We start from the raw sequence: 22,267 nt of genomic DNA, 5'->3' as shown, positions 1-22,267 counted from the left end.
CTATAACAAAAAAATCGACGCACCAAGAAGGAGTTGTCCGATTGAAACGAAAATTGGTGGATAGGAAGACAATGTACAGAATAGTAAATGATTAAAATTTCAGAACAATTGAATAATTTATTGCAGAGTTACAGTATCAAGTTCAATAGGAATAGGTGTTGACCCGCCTCCAGCCTGGATACAAGCTGTGGCATAGACCGATAAAGCTCCCGGATGGTCTCTTGCGGTATTTCCTGCCAAATTCGATCCAATTGTCGAACGGGGTCATCAACATTCCGTGGCAGATGCAATCGTCTTCCCATCATATCCCAGATATGCTCGATGGGTGAGAGATCTGGTAATCTGGCAGGCCAATGAAGAGTTTGACAAGCTTGCAGACAGTTCATAGCAACACGTGCCGTATGAGGTCTGGCACTGTCCTGCTGAAAACAAGCCCAGGGAGCTGCAAAAGGAACGGTATCAAAACAGGATGTCGTCGTCGACGCACCGCTGTGCAGTAAGTGTACCTCTAATGACAACCAAAGGGGTCCGGCTGTCAAATGAAATGGCACCCCAGACCATAATGCCTTGTTGAGGGCCGGTGTGGCGTGCAATAGTGAAGGCAGGATCCCCCCTCTGCCCTGTGCGTCTCCAAACACGTCTTCGATGATCGTCAGGACACAGTTTGAAGCGGGATTCGTCGCTAAAGACTATACGTCCCCAGTCGACATCATTCCAGCCTAAACTGTTCAAAACATTCATGCATACGAAATTTCAAAGCAATCGGATGATTGCTTGGTGCGTCAATTTTTTTGTTATAGAGTGTATATATATATCACTAAACAAATAATAAAATTTTCGCAATAATATGAAAATAATACTTAGTTGTTGCAGATGCAGTTGCCATCACCTCTACCTTGACAATTTCAACCTGTGCCATACACTCAATATTCATATCAGAATGTTCTTTGTTTTCTTTGTCATTCTGTCTATTATTTTATTTATTTATTCTCTTAAAAATAAATTTTACATTAAATTTCTTAACTCACAATTTTAGACTAAACTAAACTCAACGAGCCAGCCAACAACAATAAACAAATAATCGCGTTCGAGAAAGCAAAAAGGAGGCACTAGTGAAAAGTCGTACCAGAAAATAGTAGAGGAAGTTTCAAAATCGAGTTCGAACTCCATCGTAACTGTAACTTTAAACTGTCCTTTTCGAAAGGTTTTACAATGGACTGATCATAAGGCATGGATCCCAGGAAATCGCTGAAGTCAGCTAAGCTGGTAGGTGACCACACTGATCATCCTGTCTTCGTTAAACAGTTTCAGTGCTTGTTGTGCGCCGGTCATTGGGATGCGAAAACGGGGGAGTTATCCCATCAACAGAGGATCAAGCTTGTGATGACAAGCCTTCGGATTATTATTATTATTTTTTTTTTAATGGCGGGCACTTGGAACTATTGTCCATTGGCCACAGAAAGTACCAGAACTGCTTACTCTCTTTTCGTTACCCAGTGGGCACCTGTGGCGAAGCCACGGCTGTGGAGCAGCGTCGCCCACGTCACACTACCACAACCCGTTTATAGGGCGGGTCACATTCACACAATCACACACAAAAGAGAAAGGAAAAGGACATAGAACACAGAGAGAAAGAAACATCCATGCCTTTCCCGGGATTTGAACCCGGAACCTTTCTGATGCAAGGACAGTTCCCTGCCCCCTAACCAGGCCGGTCGGCGCCTTCGGATTATCTTAATGGTAAATTGTGAAAAAAATCTTTTGTATATCTTGAAAATTTTAAAATTTGCTGGCAATTTTCTAAGTAGCTTTTTTAAATTTTGAATAAAAGTGCCTAATAGAAAGGTTTTTCACAAATTTTATACTGTATAACAAAGCTAAATTTTATAACAAATGATAGTACCTGACAAGAATTGTCCGGACAAGAAAGGTATAAAGAAAGAAAGCGTACTTCAGATCATTTGGCTGAAAGGCAAAACCTATCTGTCACGAAGACCTTTCCGAAATAATTTGCTTCATTAAAAATATTTCGAACCGTTCTGAAATATAAAACTGAGAGCGTAATAAACGAACCTGTAATAATATATTTATAATAACACGATACATTTGAATTTTATAACCAATGATAAATTTTTATTTGCATGTTTAATTTGTTACCTTTTGCAATGAAATATTGCGCGTGTAAAATATTTCATAATCAAATTTTACCCCAAGATTATATAGGAGAACAATGATTCAGTATAGCCGCTTTTAATTTTTCTCTCCTAAACAAGCATAAAAAAAAAGAATTTCTAAATAAACGAGCACAAAATACGTGTTGAAAATAAAATTGAAACTTCTTTAGTCTAGCATATGTTTTTCTTTCTGTTTTTTTTATTTCCCCCCTCAATTTTTATAGATTCAGTAGTGATTTATTCTTTATTAAAGTTACCTTTCATTGAAGATAATAAATAGAATTAATAAAATGAGAGATATAATATTTGTAACAAACTTTTAAGAATTTATATACTCCCTTTCGTACGATCAGAATCTCAAGATAATTAGATAAAAATGTGAAGCCCATTGACGTTCGCAAAAGAACTCCTTGTGACAAGTAATTCTACATCCAATTACGAGAGTGAGCAAACTTTTTCACAAACAAACTATAAGAGACTGAGAAATAATTAACCAAAAGAACTTTTTTAACAGAAAAATCTAGAGTAGCGTTACTGTTTAATTTTAAAAGGGAAAAATGGCGTCCAAAAAGAATTCTTAAAATATTCTTCGAATAAATTGAGCAAGAGAAATAAAGGATTTAAGAAGTTTAATCTCGTTTCAGAGATTAAAAAAAAATTCTTAAGAAAACTGAGATAATTGTTTGCTGCAAGGCTTAAGAAGTCCAGTTTTCTAAGAAATAAACCTCGAGTCAATATATTTCAACTTTGACAGTTAGAGTGGAGTAAGTGAAGAAATGTTGTTCATTTTGAAATTTATATATAAGTTCAGAATTTCACTTTTTTCTTCTTCTTTTATTTGCCACATTTTCTTGAAAAAATGCTTAAAAGGAATTCTTGATACATTTTTTCTTTTTAGTTTCTATTCTTAATTCGAGAGAAATAACTTTGGTAGTTAATGTAAATCAAATTAAACTACTTGAGAGTCGATTTTTCTTCATAAATAAGTATAAGCGGCTTTAAATTCAATTTAAGATATTTTCTTTTAACTCTTATTTCATTTTTAGGATATTTTCTTTAGTCTCTTGAAGTTTTAGGTTCAATATTTTCTTTTCGTTTTATTATGTTTTTTTTTTCTTCTTATAAAATATTGATACTGAAGCAAGTAAAGATAAAAATCTGGGAGTTTACTTTTTTTTATCATAAGAAAAACACTGCCACGGATCCTACAAAACGTCAAATGCACGTTACAGTTAAGTTATTAAAATTGCAAAAATTAGATACAAAACGTTTTCAAAAACTCCCAGAAATGTATTTTGTTGTCCCTTAACCGTTGGAATGTTTGTTTTCGGCAATTAATATTAAAACATTTATGAAATATTTCCTATATATGTTTGAAATCTGTCATAGTGTTAGCACAAATGATTGGTCAGATTTTAGAAATTTATAATTTTGAAATTATTTTATACAGTGCAATAAATAATTGCGTGAAATTATGGAAAAAAGTACCAAATTTTACAAATGGTTAATGCGTAAACCTTTTAATTGTTGTTCATTCTAACATTTGATTGGACGCCCGGTGGCTGAGCGGTAGTGCTTCGCGCTGTCGTGCCACTGGTCCCCAGTTCGATCCTCGGGCCGGGCAAGGCTGACTCAGTCTTTCATCCCTTCAGTGGGTCAATAAATGAGTACCAAGCATGCTTGGGAACTAAACACTGGGGGTTCCGCGTTCGGTTGACCACCTGACCGGAACATTTGCTCCTGCGCCTCAGAGCCCAAGGTCAAGAAAACTGAGATGGACACAGTAGGCCCTGGCCCTCAAGGGCTGTCGCGGCTCTGAGTTTAGTTTTCAGCATTTTGTTGTTTTACACTGTCAATGATTTCTAATTTTGCAGATATGCGTTTTATGGCAATATGTTTAAAACTCTATTAATGATCCACATATTTCGGAAACGTTGCCAAACTTCGAACCACTGAATTGATTCGGTGATTCAAATCACCAACTTGCAACTTATTCGAATCAATTGATTTGAATCAGTGGAATCAGTTGATTCGAATCAGTGACTTAAATCAATTGATTTAAATTAGTGATCTGGATCAGTGATTCCAATACGTGATATTCGAATTAGTTTATTTTATCGAAATGGATTTAATGTATAATGAATTAATTTATAATGAACGAAATGGAATGTATGATGAATTTAATGTATAATGAACGAAATGGATTAATGAATAATTGTTTCTGAATTTTCAATTAGTTTTGTTTCGCAGTAATGCTATGTCATATTCAGTTAAAAAATTCTTGTAAAACCCAAGAGATCAATTACGCATTCATTATTAAATACAGTCGAACTCGTTTATAACGAGCTCGGATTTAACGAGAACTCGGATTTAACGAGGGAAACGAGAATATTTGGTTGGATCAATGTTAAGTCTATAGAACAGAAGTCGCTTTTAACGAGCAAGACCCGGTTTTAGCGAGCAATATTTTTCTGTCTGGCAATCTTTTTTCTCATCTTTTTAGTCTTTCTGTCTTATCTTTTTTTCAAAATGATATGAAATGCGCGAGTTAAAAGTAAGCTGACAAACTATTTTAAATATGAAGATTAATGAAAAAATAAATGTTTTGGTAAGAATCTTTTCCTTTATTTTTCTTTCCGTTTATATTTCCTTTCCTTTAAGACTGTAGCGCAACTAGAAATTTTTTGCTGGTTTGGGGGGAGGGGTTAGTTGTCACTAAATTAAGACAAATATTTAATTAAATTAATTAATGTAATTAAAGTAAGTAAGTATTAATTAAATTTTAAGTCAACTCAATCATTTGACCTCCCAAGCCCCCCTCTTCTGGTTGCACGTCTGCCTTAAGGACCCGTTTATTACGAGCACTCGGATTTAACGAGTACATGTGACGGTCCCTTTGTGCTCGTTATAAACGAGTTCGACTGTACTAAAGATTTTCCAATTAAAGAATTCGATTAATTCAGACAAAAAAATAAATAAAACATATCTTTTGTAGTCTCTTAAAATTTGCCATAGTTAAAAGTATTTATAGCATTCAGCAACATATATAATTATACAAATTATATGATATATAATTATATGATCGAAATATACGAAAATAATAATTTCGTATCATTATACGAAGGATATAATAAGTACATTTATTTATTTGAAAGAATTCATTTATGAGAAAGAATAATAAAGTTTATTCTATCGACATTATTTAAAAGAAAAGTAGTGATAGGTAAGTAAACTTTTTTCTCTTTTTTTTGCAATTTCGAATTTTTTGAAGCAATTGATTAGAATCACGTTATTCGAACCAGTGATCCAAATTACTAGATTCGAGTCAGTGATTCGAATAGTGATCCAAATCAAATGATTCGAATCACTGATCTGAATCACTTCATAAGAATCACTTATTTGAATCACATGATTTAAATCAGTGATTTGAATCAATTGTTTCAAATCAGTGATCTGAATTACTTGATTCTAATCAATGATGCGAATCAGTGATTTGAATCACTTGACGCAAATCACTGATCTGAAACACTTCATTAGAAAACTGTTCCGAATCGCATGAATCGAATCCCTTCATGAGAATTAATGATCCAAATCATTTTATTCAAATCATTAATCCGAATCGCATTATTCGAATCACTAATCTGAATCATTAGATTCGAATGGTGATCTGAATTACATGATTCGAATCACTGATCTTAATCACTTCATAACAATCAGTAATTTAAATCACTGATTTAAATCCCTTGATTTGAATCAAAGATATGAATCACTTGATTCGAATCATAACCTAAAACACATGATTCGAATCATTGATCCAAATGGCATGATTCGAATCACTGATCTGAATCATTTGATTCGAAAAGCGATCAAAATCGCATGATTCGAATCAGTAAAGTGAATCAATTGATTCAAATCATTCATCCGAATCACATGACTCGAATTCCAATCATTGATCTGAATCACTAATATGAATCACTTGATTAGAATAGTGACTCTATTTTGCTTAAAATTTTACCTTTGATTAAAATTTTAATTTATTTTGAGTAAATAATTAGTTAATTAGCGTGTCCAAGAGAACAAATCTTAATCACCTCCAATATTTTGAATTGCTTGTCACTCGGACGGTAATTTTTCCTCTACCTGGTTGGGTGCGTAGGGTGGAGTGAAAATGGTTCTTTTTTACGAATTTTGAAATTTTATTTAAGCTGTACGTGCAAAAGTTGTGTTCCCATGCTATTTGTAACGCAAAGAGAAAAAAAATAGCCCTCCTAAATTAAATCTTCTGCGTATTGATCTTAAAATATTAGATTTTGATGGAAAATATTAGAGATACCATTACAGCCATCTAACATAAAAATTATTTCTAGAAATTTAAATGATCTACATAACCTATTTTTGAAAAATCCGTTTCAAATGTGTATAGAGAGCGTTCCACTCAATTGCTGCAACCACTATGTTCCTTAAATCAGGATACCTGGTCTATGTGACCACTTTGCATGAATGTCGCCCCGTGAACCTTTTTGGCTTCACTTCGTATTTATAAAGGACCAAACTGGTGCATAGATTTTTGCGACTCATTCAGACACTATTGACAAATTCCTTGAAGGCGATTTAAATGCCGTGTAAAAATGTAATAATCTGAATACTGCTGTGATACACTTGTAATGTATAATTTCTTGGTTTCAATGTATATGGTATATGGTCAATCTGTAGTACAAGGGCCGGGATAGCCTGGTCGGTAGCCCATATCCAAGAGGTCGTGGGTTCGATCCTCGCCGGCCGAAGACTCCCCGTGTAGTAAATGGTGACTGATGCACGTTAAATCTGCCGAGTCTCAAAGTCCTCCATGTTCCCACAACAAATCAATACCTCTGGGGGTACTGATCCAGGAGTTTCCCTGTCTTCTGGATTGGTTCAAAATTACAAGGCTACGGAGTTGAACGTAAGTAGTCGTAAACCCATGAAATTGGGTCGGCTGTTCAACGACGGTTATAAAATAAAATAAAATCTGTAGTACAAGTACATAAATTATAAATGTAATTTTGATCAGTACTAAGACCCTGTAGTGAGCCGCGGTGATTCAGGGAATAGATCATTCGCCCCCCACTGAGATGACCTAGGTTCGAATTTCAACTGCGACAGGTTGATACGATTGCTAATACCGAAAACGGTACAGATGTTAAATGTCCTCAGTGGTAGGGTTCCTTTGTGGAATGGAATCATGGGTTAGAGTCCCCTTTCCGTCTGGTTAACAGTGGGTGGCTCTTGACGTTTTCCTCTCCATGTAACGCAAATATGGGTTAGTTCCATCAAAAAGTCCTCCATGAAAGCTAGTTCGTTCTAAAGCTGGATCCAGGAGATTCCTTGTCTTTTGGGTTGGGTTCAAAATTAGGAGTTAATCTTTGATAATCGTTAACTCAGAATAGGGTCAGCTGTTCAACGCCAGTTATAAAATAAAATAAAATAAAATAAAATAAAATGAAATAAAACCATGTAGTTGTGAACGATGTGATAACTCAACCCTAGTCATTGGTATAAATGTAACTATCGTCAAATGATATCAGTGTTACACCGTCCTTTTTATCCCACTGTAAGTTTATGAATCCAGCTGTTACTCCAATCGAGGGTCAGCAGAAGATGTCGTGACGGCGATTCATTAATATGTAGCATGCATATTAACCACTGAAGTACTTTAACCAGGTGAATTTCAAGTATTTGACATTATTGCACTTGCTCCCGTATTTGCATTTGCGTCATCTCAACCGATATGGATAATCCGTGAAAGAAATGAACTGTTGATCTGCAAAATCATGCTGTATTCGTCTGAACATTCAGTAATCAGAAGTAGCTATGTCCGGCGAATACGGCAGGTGCGGTAAAATATCCCACTTGAGCGTTACCTAATAATTTTTTGCCACATGAGGCAGACCGTTATCATGCAGAAGATTAACTTTGTCATGTCTTTGCTCGTGTTCCGGTCGTTTTTCGCGAAATGCACGGCTCAAACGAATCAATTGTAGCCTATACCGATAGCCTGTAATGGAATCGCCAGGTTGTAGCAGCTCATAGTATGCAACAACATTCAAATTCTACATTCACCATTCTTGAAACGTCGAAACCATTCACTACATGATTTATCAGTTGGAGCATTGTCACCATAAACTTCTATAAGCATTCGATGTTCTTCAACTGCGCTTTTCTTAAAATTAAAGCAGAAATATAAAATCTCCCGCAAACGCTGCTTAGTTACCACAAAATTTGACATATTCAACAAATTAAAAAACAGGTTTTTTTTTGTATGAAACTCAAAGCGATATAAACTGAATATTATTGACAGATGTCTAACCTCTCTGAAACCACCGAAACCAGCTGCCACTATGAAACATTCATAACAGCCAGAGCCATCTTTTGAAAACTGACCGAACTAATTTGTACTCCCAATAATTTAAACAAACTACATATAGAAGATTTAAAGGTGAAAAAAAAACTGGGGTATTAAAAAAAAACATAAGAAAAAGAGTGAGTGAAACTAGCGGTATCGAGAAGGGGCGGAGCCAAGAAAAATCACTTTTTATTCCAAATATCATAAAGCCCTTGCTTGCAACGTTTGTTTTTTCCTAGTTTATGACTAAGAGAGAGAACCTAAAAAATTATGTACTTTGCTATCAGCAGTTTTTAGAGTTCTTAAAAAAAATTTACCGACCTTTTGAAATAGAAAATTATTTTAAAAAGATGTTCCTGAAACTTTTGAACAAGAGATTTCGTGCCTGGAATAATTCTTTACTAACAGTAAAAAATTTTTCGCAACACTACTTTTATAAATACCATAGCGATTTCAACTCAAACTAAAATCTAATTGATATTTCTTAAACTGATTATTCTCTAGAAAGACCTTCGATTTGTTGTTGGACAATACATACTAAGGTACAATGCATAGTAATAGAAGTAATACTCTGCAATCAATATTTAATAATTTTAGCTGTCAACTTATTAAATACTAGAAATACTTTAAAGGTTGACGGCTTATAAAATAATTCCAGTACTTCATAAGTTGGCGACAGAAACATATTATGTTTAAAAAAACATGTTCTTAAATCATTTAATGAATTTAAAACGATAATGACGGTATTTAGCTACAAAGTGTCTTATATATTTTTTTAAAAATCAAATTTAAATTAATAGGGTATAAATGATTTAGGTTAGAGCAATTCGATAGTTCTAAATAGGCTTATAAATCTAAAAACTTATAATTCTAGGCTAATTTTTAACACTGGCTTCACAAATAAAGAGTTCAGTGTTAAGAAGTAATTTGAACAAGTTGTTGTTATCGTAGGCCATTAAGGCAAGGGTTGCTGTTGTCCTTGTTTTTCTAGTGGCGCCATCTATGGCCAAGAATTCTACTTCTGCCACGTCCATATCTCACACCCTTTTATAGGACGGACCCATTCCTACATCCATTCCTTCCTCCACAGATCGTAATTTTGACCTGAACCAGAGAATGACTAATCTCTAGTTCTGCACTCCCAGAGGTATGATTTGTTATGGGAACATGGAGGACTTTGTGACCCGACAGACTTAACCTGCACCAGTCGCCATTTACTACACGGGGAGTCTTCGGCCGGCTGGATTCGACATCCCGTTCTGACGAACGAGAGTCTAGAGCCCTGCCAACCAGGCAATCGTGGCCCAAATTGAAAAGGTTAAGAACGTGTTATGATCGGTTGTAAGTCTTTCAGTCAAGTCTTTCAGAATGAGGCAGTGTTAAAAAATTGCTTGGTAAACAGAATATTGATGTTTTCTTGTATTCGTATACTGCTTTTCCACGAATTCACCAAAATGCGTCACTACAAAGCTCTTATAATACTGTGAAACATTATTATTTTACAGATGAAGAACTTAATGAAAGAGTGTGTTAAGTGTCATTTTGAAATCCCTCTAGTTCTTCATATTAAAAAAAAATTTTGTTATCATAAGTACATTGTAAAATTATTAGTGTATCTGTACATCAAAAAAGGTGGCAACTACTTTAAACCAAATTGGCGTTCCACCTACACCAAAATCTGATAAAGTGAAACGCCTTCTGCCACACAACTTGGCTACCACTGTTATTCAGTGACACTATAATTTATAATTAAAGTAATAACTGATGCACATAAGAAACAGTAAATTTACTTTTACCATATATCTAAAGTAAGTATCATAAACTTAGGAGATATAATATTTCTTAAAATAAAATAATATTTTTTTTAAATCAAACATACACTGACAGTAGAAAATTAATATGAATAAGAACAATAATTGTGTCAAATAATAATGCTTTTTTCAACGAAGTCAAAGCCGACCGGCTTGTGTAGGGGGCAGGGAATTTTTCTTGCATCAGAAAGGTCCTGGGTTCGAATCCCGGGCAAGGCACATGGATGTTTCTTTCTCTCTCTCTGTGTTCTATGTCCATTCTTCTTTGTGTGTGAATGTGACCCGCCATATAAACGGGTTGTGGTTGTGTGTATGGCGTGGCAGAAGTTGAATTCCTGGCCATAGATGGCGCCACTGAAAAAAAACCAGGAACAATCGCACCCCCAATGCCTAAAACAGGCATACGACAAAATAAAAAATAAAAACGAATTCAAAGATTTTTTCTCTGAAGAAGTAAACGCGTAAAAAAATAAATACTCGTCCTAAGTATAAAAAAATATTGCCAAATTTAAAGTTTGATATTATTTAATGCATTAAAATTTTTTATAGCTTCAATTAAATGATTACAAACAGCTATATCGTGCTTTTGCAGATCTAAGTTTCGCATATTAACGGAATAAACGAGAATACCTAAATTAAATAATCTGCATATCTCTCCTCTTTTATCATACGATATCGTAGAGCATTACGAATCAATATTTAGAAAACTAAAGCCTTCCACAGTAATTGAATTAATTGCCTGCATTTGATAAACTAAATACGTCATCTTAGATTATCGATCTTATATTTATCACCCTTGAGAATTAATCTTTATTATGCATTCCTACAAGTTTAAATTGATTTGTAATGACATATTGCGGTAATTAATATTAATCCTCAACGAACAGAAAAATACACACCTTACCCACAAAGCATGTTAATGCTAATTATATATGTTATTGCGGAGCATTATTTCACAATTAGAAATAATTACAGTCACTTTAATTTAATTAAGATTTAATTTAATACCATAATTTAATAATAATTCGAATTTAAAACTAATTAATCTTATAAAGGTACAGTTACATTCTGTAATTGGCTCGTATTTCATTCGCTTGGTAACTGAGTTGAATTTAAATTGCTAATAGCGAAATCATTGGAATGCGTAAAGGTGTTAGATTTCAAAAACCAGAGTAACTTATTTTTATTATTTTAACAGTAGACAAAATATGTCAAATTCACGTCTTTGAATTTATGATTAAGAATATGCTTCTAAATATGACTGAATTCTATAATTGTTTTAGAATAATTTCTATCTTAAGAATATTTAAGTTTTCTTGAAAATTAAAAAANAAAAAAAAAAAAAAAAAAAAAAAAAAAAAAAAAAAAAAGAAGATCAGCTGATGAACTTTAGATTTATAAGAGTTCGACTACAATACTTCATATTAGTATTTCTTTCTGTCATGTAGTTTATAACACCATTAAATTTTGTTTCTTTGAATATATACTGGGAATATATATGCGCTTTATCCCCTAAGCGACTACGGCTCATTTTCATAGATTCATATCTTTTCATAGATTTATAACAATCGTTGAACAGCCAACCCAATTTTGGGTTTACGATTACTAATGCTCAACTCCGAGGAATGCATTTGTGTTACATGTAGAGGAAAACCACGAAAATCTCCCACGATTAGCCTAACGGCAAGGGGACTCTAACCCATTATTTGTCTATTACTGAAGATATTTTATGTTAACACTACGGTCTGTGCAATCGGATGAGGAATTCGTATCGACCAACCATTGCAGGGATTCGAACCCGGTTCATCTCATTAGAAGGCGATCGCTCTATCCCCAGAGCCACCACGTTATTGTCATAGAATGTTCTTAAGTGGTATCAGAAATGGCTAATTTATCTTAATTCAATGATTTGGCATACTAACTTGTCCAATTCCCCAAGTAGGCGTGCCTGATCATCAAATTACGATAAAACAGGTATTTCTGCGTCTATTTTCCAATTTTCAACAATAATTACTAAGATGGTTAAAATTAACACAAGTATTAGAAAATTTACATAAATGAAATTGCTGTTTTAAATACTCACATACAGTTAGCTCATAATAAGAAGGCGGCCCTAGTGGCGTACGATGACAAATCCAGTTATGTGATCTATTTCGCATTTTTCTTAAAAATTCTAGCAAACATTTTTAAATTGACAACTATTTAAAAATTGAACCAAAAAAAATTAAATTTCTTATAAATCTTAAATGTTTTTATTATGATTTATCTAAAAAAAAGTCAGATATTAAGCTTAGTTTCCATTTGGATTTTTATTTATTGTAGAATTATTTTAATTTTAATCCTATTTTTAATTAAAACATTTTCCTTAAAATATTCGTTCTTCCAAAAAAATATATAATTTAAATTTAAAAAAAAAACGTATTTGGTTTCAAGTTATTTATTAATCAGTAAATCTTTCGTGCACAAATTGTAATTACTTTCTCTTTTAATTAGTTTCCCTTCAGTAAGTAAACATATTATGCAAGCGAAAAGCTCAATTCAGAAAAAAAAACTTTAGAATAAATACAAACAAATCAATTCTAGTTTAAACTTTAATGAAGAATTTGGTAAACATTATAAAGGAGTTGCTGCAAAAATGAAAGCCATTATTTTAAATCTGTTGTTTTCGATTTGAAGTATTGAAGAAAATGTTTCATTTGTATCTTTACTACTTTAAGATGGTAAATTAAACATTAATATTACTCTCGACATTGTTTACACTAAATGCTTCGAAAATTTTGATATTTGTAGGGAATTTAGTTTTAAAGAACGGATTAAAATAAAAATTAAGCAAATGGGTATGAACTTTTTTTAAGTATCTCTTTTAAACCGAAATTCAATAAGAGTTAGTGTTCACATGAAAATTTCTTTTTTATTCTGTTCAGCTTTATATTAAATGCTGAAAATGAAAATAAAAAGAGCAAAGTAGCTATGACACTAATAAAAGGATATTCTTTAAATATTCTTTCTGTACGCTAAACTGAAATGAATGTAATTATAATTATTTTTAAAATCAAACATCTGGGGACAAAAACAGAAATCCTGAGAAAGGTAGCAAGTGTAAGAATTTTGAAACACTTTTATGTTTCTTTTTCTTACCTCTATATTCGGAGTGAAGTAAATCATTTTTACATTAGCGAATGTAAAAAAAAATATTAACGTTTGCCCTCCAATGAGGAGAACTGGGTTCGAATCCCAGCGATGGCTGGTCGATATGAATTCCGCACCTGTCAAGTATAAGGATTATGGGTTAGACTCTCCTTGCTGTTGGGCTAGACGTGGGAAGTTTTCGATGTTTTCCTCGCCGTGTAACGCAAAATTACATGGTTCCATCAAAAAGTCCTCCACGGAGCTAATTTCTCCCAATACTTGATCGAGGAATTCCTTTGTATTCTTGTATTCTCCTTTGTCTATCTCTCTGTATATNTATATATATATATATAAACTCTTGCAATATTTGAACTATTTGCTCAATTAAATTATGTGTATAGTCTCATTCGATTCAGCGTAATAAATTCCCGCATTTGCGTTTAATGGAGAGAAAAACCACGAAAACCTCCCACGGTTAATCTGAAGGCAAGGGGACTCTATCTCATGATCCGTCTACCACTGAGGATATTTCACGTCAGCGCTGTAGTTGGTGCAAGCCGTAAGCGGAATTTGTATCAACCAGCCATCGCCGGGATTTGAACCCGGGTCATCTCATAGGAAGGCGAATGCTCTATCCTCTGAGCCATTCCGGGTCATTCATTGCGTATTTTACTACTAATTCGGATCCCACTTTAGAAACAACTTCTCCACAGAGGCTCCTGAAAAAAATTATCAAGAACCGTCAAATATCCATATTTCCCGCCTAAAGTCTTCTAAAAACAACATGTAATTCCTCAAGGCATCTCTGGTGAGTCTTTTTCGGCCTCTGGAGAGGTTTATTTTTCATTAATGAACGTTTAAAATCCGATGTTCCATTGATTTAGGCTTAGAGTACCCGACCGCCATCGAATGCAAATTTTTTTTCATCGCTAATTTCAGTTACCCTTAAAAGCATTTTTTTCCAACTTATCCTTAATTTAAATCACTTCCTCTCAATAGCCCATGCGATTCCCCATCCAAAAATATGTATCGTGAACCAGGAAAATATTTTTCGTGAAAGAGCAAAAGTAGTCAACAAGGTGTTCCTGGTAATAAAAAAAAGAAGAAAAAAAAGAAATGCAATTGTTTTAAATATGATATTCAACCATTTCTTAATATATTTATTAATTTAAATTTTTTTTGTGCGCGAAGTTTTTATAATATGATTTCTAGTGCCAAAAATATGTCTGTAATATGGCAAAAATATTTTAATCATGCCAAAATGCTATAAATTTTTTATTACATCAAAGTTTATTTAAGTGTAAAGAACAGCTTCAAAAAAAGGGTGTTATAAAGGTGCCAAAGAAGGGATAATATGAAATTGTCGACTAAAAAATTGAGAAAAGGAAACAAAATTTTCTGTTTTTCAAACAGTTCTACGTCCATGCGCAAACGGGAAAAATTGCATAAATATTAAAATATTGCTTGATAGTTTTTTCTTTGCAATATTATAGCTCAGCTTTTTCTCAGCCAACGAAAGTGAAAAAAAGTACTTTTAGTCCTACCTGACTTTTCAAGCTTAAGAATAGAAAAAGATTTATATAAAAATTCTGAAACTCAGTGCGGATGGAAAAATCTTTTAACTGCTGAACTTTCCAGTTAAATTCCTTTTCTAATATTAAAAAACTCCTTTTTAACAATAATATACGCTATTTGTTATTATTTACTAAAAGTTTTTTTTTATCGATATTCGATAAAATATTGCCTGTCTTTATATTAAAATTTTAAATATCCGCTCTAAAACAAAGCAGAGAAACTTCGATTACCCTGGCAAAGTTCCAAAAATAACTGATATTCTCTTTCTGAAGATTTTTCAACCTCTTCAAAGAAAGAATTTAATTTCCTTTATTCAATATTCGCTACAATACTTTTATTAAACAAATGCCGGTTGATACTTCTTAAATAAAGAATACTGATTTAAATTATAAAGATTCGCATTATTGTATAAATTGCATGTCTTTCTTTTTGTGGATTAAAAATAAGCCTTTTTATTTTCAGCTATTACGAGAATTTATCGAACAAAGCTTTTAATCGAGTTACAAGAGCAAGCGCATTATTATCATATCTTTTAAAGAGTTAAGTTTACATAAATTTTTACTTAATGAAGAGAAATTTGATGCAGAAATAAATTGCACTTTCGATTTAATTTATAACATGCGAAACTTGAGGGAAAAAAAATTGTTATCTTCTTTCGCTAAAACTTTTAAAATCGACTGTCTTTGGAAAACTAATATATTCTGTGAACAAAAACTTAAGTATTTAATGTTTAAATTGAGTAATTTTAGTTTAGCGTAATGTGACGACAAAAATTGATTTCTTCGTTGAATTTATCAAAAACGTAATGGGAATAAAATTTATCCGCAGTTTAAGATGCTATTTTGTATCATCCATGTACTTATTATTAAATTATGAAATTTTGAATTATTAAATTTTTGAAAACTTTGATAGAGATAGTTTTCTGTTTTTTTTTTTTACAAATAGTGATTTTCTATACGATATGATATTTAATATACTTAAAAGACTTGTGGAGACGTGGAGAAAGTTGTTACAGAGAATGTCAACCTTCATCTATGAAATGTACCTCTATATAGAATTGAGTTTATATATTATATACTGGTGAATTGGAATTATACTTTTGCAGTGGTAGATACACTACAGTACTCGCCCACCAGAATTTTATCTGTGATAGAATTCGATGAATGGGATACCACTAGTTGATTTATTGTTGTTTTTTGAGAAGCCGGGAGAGCTGTATTAAGATCACCGTGCTTTTTAAGTTCACGGTCGTGGTCGCTCCCGTGTTGCCTTCAGCAGTGGAGAGAATACGTTGCACGTTATGTGTGATCGGGGCTGAGTAGCACAGAGTGAGGAGGGCAATGTCGCAGTCACAAGTAGCAAGTCAACTGTTCAATGTGAACCATCCATCGAAGTAGGCGTGTTCAAATCGTAGTGGGCGTTTCTGCCAAGGTAGGCGTGTTCACATCGCTTCCGAAGGTCATCAGTGTGGAGAGAGTTGTTATAAACAATGTCAACCTTTATCTATGAAAAGGTACTCAAAACTCGATTCAAACAAAGGTCAAAACTAGATTTTTTAAATCGAATTCACATTTAAAACTTCCTAAATCAAATTTGTCGAGAGCTGCCAAGAATTTTTTAATTTTATTTTGTTAAAAATTGATTGAAAAAAGAGAATGTTACTTACTTTGAAATGCGCTTTAATGATTGAATAGTTTTGGATAGTATATCAGATTTTACACTCTTTTAAATTTTCATAAATGCTTGATTAGAGTCATTTTCTGCAGCGGCTGTTAATTTAAGATCTCACAGAAAATTGAAATTTACTTTATTGTTTCTGTAAAGAAGAGCGTTATGAAAAAGTTTTAATTTGCATTATTTCTCCTTTTCATTCGATTAAATTAATTTATTGCTAATAACTTCAAAGAGCGTTATTTTCTTCATTACTCTTCTACTTTTCTAAGTATTCTTTTTTCTTCTTATAAACAAACTTTCATCGAGAACTGAGTTAGGAAATTTTTTTTTGACAGTTTTACCATAGTAACTAAACTAAGCAAATTCTGTTTTTGTTCTTTATTTTTAAGCATTGTGCGAATTTAAGTTCGATCTTGTCTACTTATTGAAGCACGAGCGACTGAAATATCAGTATCGTCTTAAAAGCGTGTTTCGATACTCCATAAATCATAAGTGTTCCGTATTGACCGTATTTAATGCACGTTTTAATAATGCTTGTCAAAAGTGAAGTAGAAGATATGCATAATAGGTATCATACATTATTATTTAAGTGTCATAAGAACTAAAAAAAGAACGTTATCAAATTCTGACGAATCATTAATGAGGAATCCGAGATTAAAAGCAGCAATATCTATTTGATTGATGGAGAGAATTGAGAGGAGGTGAAAGGGAATTATTAGAATTACCTTCATGTTTAAAAGAGCAATCAAGCTGACTTTGATGTCTTTTTTTTAAATCTACCTTTATCAATAGTGATTTGTTAGATTCTGATAACGTTTTTCATTTTTTTCCTGACATTTCACTTTACGACCCTTCAAGTTGATATTTTTGTTACTTCATTTTCCCCTAAGATTCGAAAAATAAATATTTAACGTGATAGTTGTAGAACACACTGTGACACTCGTTAAACTGCGTTCTTTAGCAAACCAAAAACTGTTAAAACGGACTATTTTATTGCGACTATGTCTTGGATTATCATTAGATTGGATCAACTAAAAATATGTTAAAAGCAAAATATTTAAAAGAATTTAATGAAAAAAAATCCCACAAAGTTACACGCAACTCGAATGAATTAAATAGGAAACGTAGAAATTCGAAAGTTTACAAAGGGATAAATCGTTGATATTATGCATTCCAGTGTTAGAATGTATGCATCATTGAACATCTCCTCGTTTAAAATACATACAAAGGTTCTATTCGTCCCCAAGAGCAAGCTCTGGTCACGATATCGATTAGCTTTGTGTAATATTTTGTCTGTAGCACTCGAGTATTTATACAGGACGTATTATTCGCAATATGCAGTAAAACGTGAAGGGCAACAAGTTATTGGAATTCGAATATTGTTTGGAAATAAAGTCAGTTTTTGGCTTCATACAATGGTGAAAATGAACGGTTTTAAAGAAGACGAGCTAATTGATAAATCTGATGCTGTAAAATGCTAATTAAATACGATGGTTAAGTAAATACATAATTAGAAATAAGGAATTGCATTTAAATTTCTTGAAACAATTGTCTGTGTTTTAATCAAATAAAAATAATAAAATTCGAAGAAAAATACTATGCATGTTCTATTTACGTAATTCACATACGTATTACATTAATCTATCAGGGAAAGGGATCTCATAGATATTTATGACCTGATGTTAGTTACATGATATTAATGTCAAGGACATGATAAATCACATCATTATATTCAAAAGTCATACTTGAGGTGTTTGACCACTGCAGGTGGCCAACCTACCCGCTTAGCATGTTTACGACTTTTCGCGACCCTTACGTTTATTAGCAATCCCAGAGCCTCAGAAAGCCTTGCGCACAGGTTCATTGAGCAGGAAAACTACCAGCCACCACCCAGAAGCAATGTGTGTGATCTCGTGCACCTGGTGCCCAATCATACATCCCTACAGACCTGCTAAAGACTGTCTGTCTAGGCTTGCTGTAAGGGAATGGGGATAGCACTACATTTATAAAATAATAATTTCAGTTAACTTAGAAATTAATGACTAGTTTAAAATTATTTATTGATTAATTAAGTTGAATTATTAAACACCAGGCTTAAATTATGTAACAACTTTGAGATATTGTTCAAATTGTTATGAATGAGATTATTTCGAGCATTACCATTTGAAAAATACAATTCATTGATGATTGTGTGGCTGTCACACTTAACACGACAAACCCATTAAGTAAGGAGATAGCATAAAACATCAGGATGCAAAATTAAAACATCGTAAGAGTTAATCAACCAGTTAGGAGGTCTTGAAGTTTCTATCTTGCTTGTCAGTGTCTGTCACATAAATTTCCCAAACTTTTCGGCACATTCTTTAAGATGATGATTCTTGAGATGAATGCACCTATTACAGAACCTTTCCCACATAATACACAATTAGTAGACGAAGAGATGTTAAGTCTAAATAAATGTCCTGCAGAGCAATTGTGCTGTCAGTAAGTTTTTCCCAGGTACAGGATTTGGACTTGTTAAAATATCCTAGTCTTCAACTATCAGTTTAGATTTTCGTGGTATATAAAATGTTGCTTTAAATTCTTCCTGAATTTTACGAATACTGCAAGTTTTAGACAATATTATTAGCAATTGGAGCTTGAGACTTTTTGAGTCTGTTTCTTGACATTTTTCTTTCAGCTGTGAAATCATAATAGATTCATCAGACAATGTTACAGAATTCATGCGTTATCGATTACTATAATTGTGTCTTTTGAAACGTCTAGAATTTTCTTAAATTTTTTTCTCACTACATTGTCCAAAACCTTATGTTTTTGTTTTTGCAGGAGATTCACCTAAAGCGCGTAATGTATTGTTCAAACTTCTCAATTATGCGTCTTTATCATTCCATATTTCCTTCTGAACATCCTCTTCTGAATCACTTTTGCTGAACAACCGAAGGTTTTCCTCTGTTTCATTTATAACTGAGAAATATGGCAATTTCGAGAGAGATATTCGGCAAGAGTGAGCATATTTTTTGTTGAAAAGATAAATTTGGGCATTTTTTAATCATCCAAGGTGGTACTTTTCTCAAATTCTTTTTGACACGGGTGTGGTCATTTTTAACCAGAGGATTAACACTAGGTTTATGGGACACGTCATTTTGACGGATTTCGACTTTTGTAAGGAAAATTACAAAATCAGTTTGAATTTTTATTTTATCTCTTGTAATGACTTTTAACCATTGATCGAAGTAAATATATATTAAATACTATTTACCTCAAAAGCGTTGAAATATTGAAATTATCTATGTGGTATACCTATTTCTACGGATATGCGTCAATTTAACGCGATCATAATTTAGACAAATGTCAATTGATGTCAGATTTTGAAGGTTTCAATTGCTTAGTTCGAGTATTGAAACATAAAATACTAGAATATTTCATAAATATATATCTCATATCTTCAATTTTTTTTCTTATAGTATACATATACATTGGTTTCTAAGTGCAGAGATGCCAACTGCTCCGGACACGCGAAAATAATTTAAAAAATGGTAATTAACAACAAAGTAAATTTTGAAATATGAAGTGGTGAATTATATAGGCCAACGAATTATTTAGAAATAGTGGTGGATAAAAATCTACTAAATTGAATTTATTAAATTAAGAATCACAATTCTTTCATATGTCAAATTGACGTGTGTCCGTAGAGATAGGTATATAAGAAACGTCCGTAAACCTAGTGTTAACGCAAGAAATTTGACTTTCAAAATCCATTTTGTGAAATGAAACTTTTCATTACAGAGAAAGTGGTTAGATTATCTTAAACAGCAAAATCAACCTTAAGCTCGCTAAATCGTAATCTAAATGATAGAAATCTAAAAGAGTCTTTTGAAAATCCTTATTGGTTATGAAAAAAATAAACGAATAAAAAAAAACGCGCAAAAACAGAGAAAAAGAAACACACAGAACTAAAGTGTCAGAATGCTTGCATTTTAAATTCAAACATCTGCTTTAGCACTCACAGCAGATGATAATTTCGAATGATCAAAACATAATTAAAATTGACCTTTTTAAGATTCATGTTTTCCTTTTTTTTTATCTCTACAAAATATAATTTTATTTCTTTAAGTGCATTGGTCTTTTATTTTTTTTCCATTCAGAATTGCTTACAGTACTCACTTTCATTTAATAAAGAAACTTCATTGTTATTTTTAAAACATCTATAAATTTGTTACTAAGCTAGTAAATGTTAATGACTCACAGTAACTTAGGACTACAATATCTTATATTTTGAAGAAAAGGTAGAACTTTACTTTCATTTTAATTTTAAAAATTCTGAAAATGCTTTGAGACATTCATAAAAACATAAAAATGAGAAGGTTGAAAAAAAGGATGATGTTTTCATAGTTGTTTATTTAAAAGATTTATTGTTTGCATATTGATTAAAAATTGTGGTGATCATGAAAATTGTGTGTCAAATCTATTGATTTGCTACAAAATGTTTGTATTACATTATTAAATATTAAACTCAAATGATTTCTGTCAAGAAAAGAAAGAAATATTTGCTGTGTGTACTGTACAACATATCATTTTTAATTATACAGCATACCGCTTTTATTATTTTTTAATATACCTCCTGTTGAGACTCCAGGCTATAAATTTTTAAATGTGTAGAAGAATGTTGCCGTAAAAAATATATTTTTTTCGTAATTTTTTGAGACCACATGTTTTGAGATATACATTGAAAGGTCAAATCAGACTATCATACTATCAGGTCAAAGGTCAAATCAGGTCACTTTTGAAGTTTGACCTAGCTTGAGAAGGTCATATAAGGTATCAAATGAAAGCTCTATTTTTTAGCTTTGCAATGGTTTTTGAATTTTTTTCTGATACAATGGGAAAAAAAGTTACAGTCATTTATCTGTGTACTAGTTTGTCGCTTTTAATGAAAATTTTATTTTTTCAAATGTCCATTATTTGGACAATTTTCAAATTAAAAATCTAAAATTTATTAGAATTGTTTACTTTATAATGAGTGTTTATTCCACCAAATTTCATTAAAATCAGAGGGGGATCAGTCCAAAAGTGATTGATCTGACGTGGAATGACTCTGTTAAAAAACCATTTAATAAATAGGATAAAGGGCAATTCCATATGTGACGGAATGACATTTTGACTTGCAAAATAACAATTAATTGAAGTTTCTATGTATCTAATTTCAAGTAAAAAAAAAACATTTCTCATGCATATCATTATTATTGGCATAATGCGCTTCATAAACTAAAAAAACAGGATTTTCTATCTTTTTTACTTTTAATTTTACGAACTTTTTATTTACGTGACGGAATGACATTTTGGCAACCAAGCTTTTGGCATGCCGCTTAGAACTGGTAGTTTCTGCGAATTTTGCAGCTATTATTTTTCTGAACTATTTTATACTTTTAGTATAATGTGTAAGCAATGTAAAATGTGAATTTGGAAAATTAACCTCAGGTTGGCTAGCAGTTATTAACATCTATTTGCTGTGACGGAATGAC

The sequence above is a fragment of the Parasteatoda tepidariorum genome, chromosome 7 (assembly GCF_043381705.1).
Source record: "Parasteatoda tepidariorum isolate YZ-2023 chromosome 7, CAS_Ptep_4.0, whole genome shotgun sequence".
Classification (NCBI taxonomy): domain Eukaryota; kingdom Metazoa; phylum Arthropoda; class Arachnida; order Araneae; family Theridiidae; genus Parasteatoda; species Parasteatoda tepidariorum.
Note: the sequence above shows the minus strand (reverse complement) of the source record.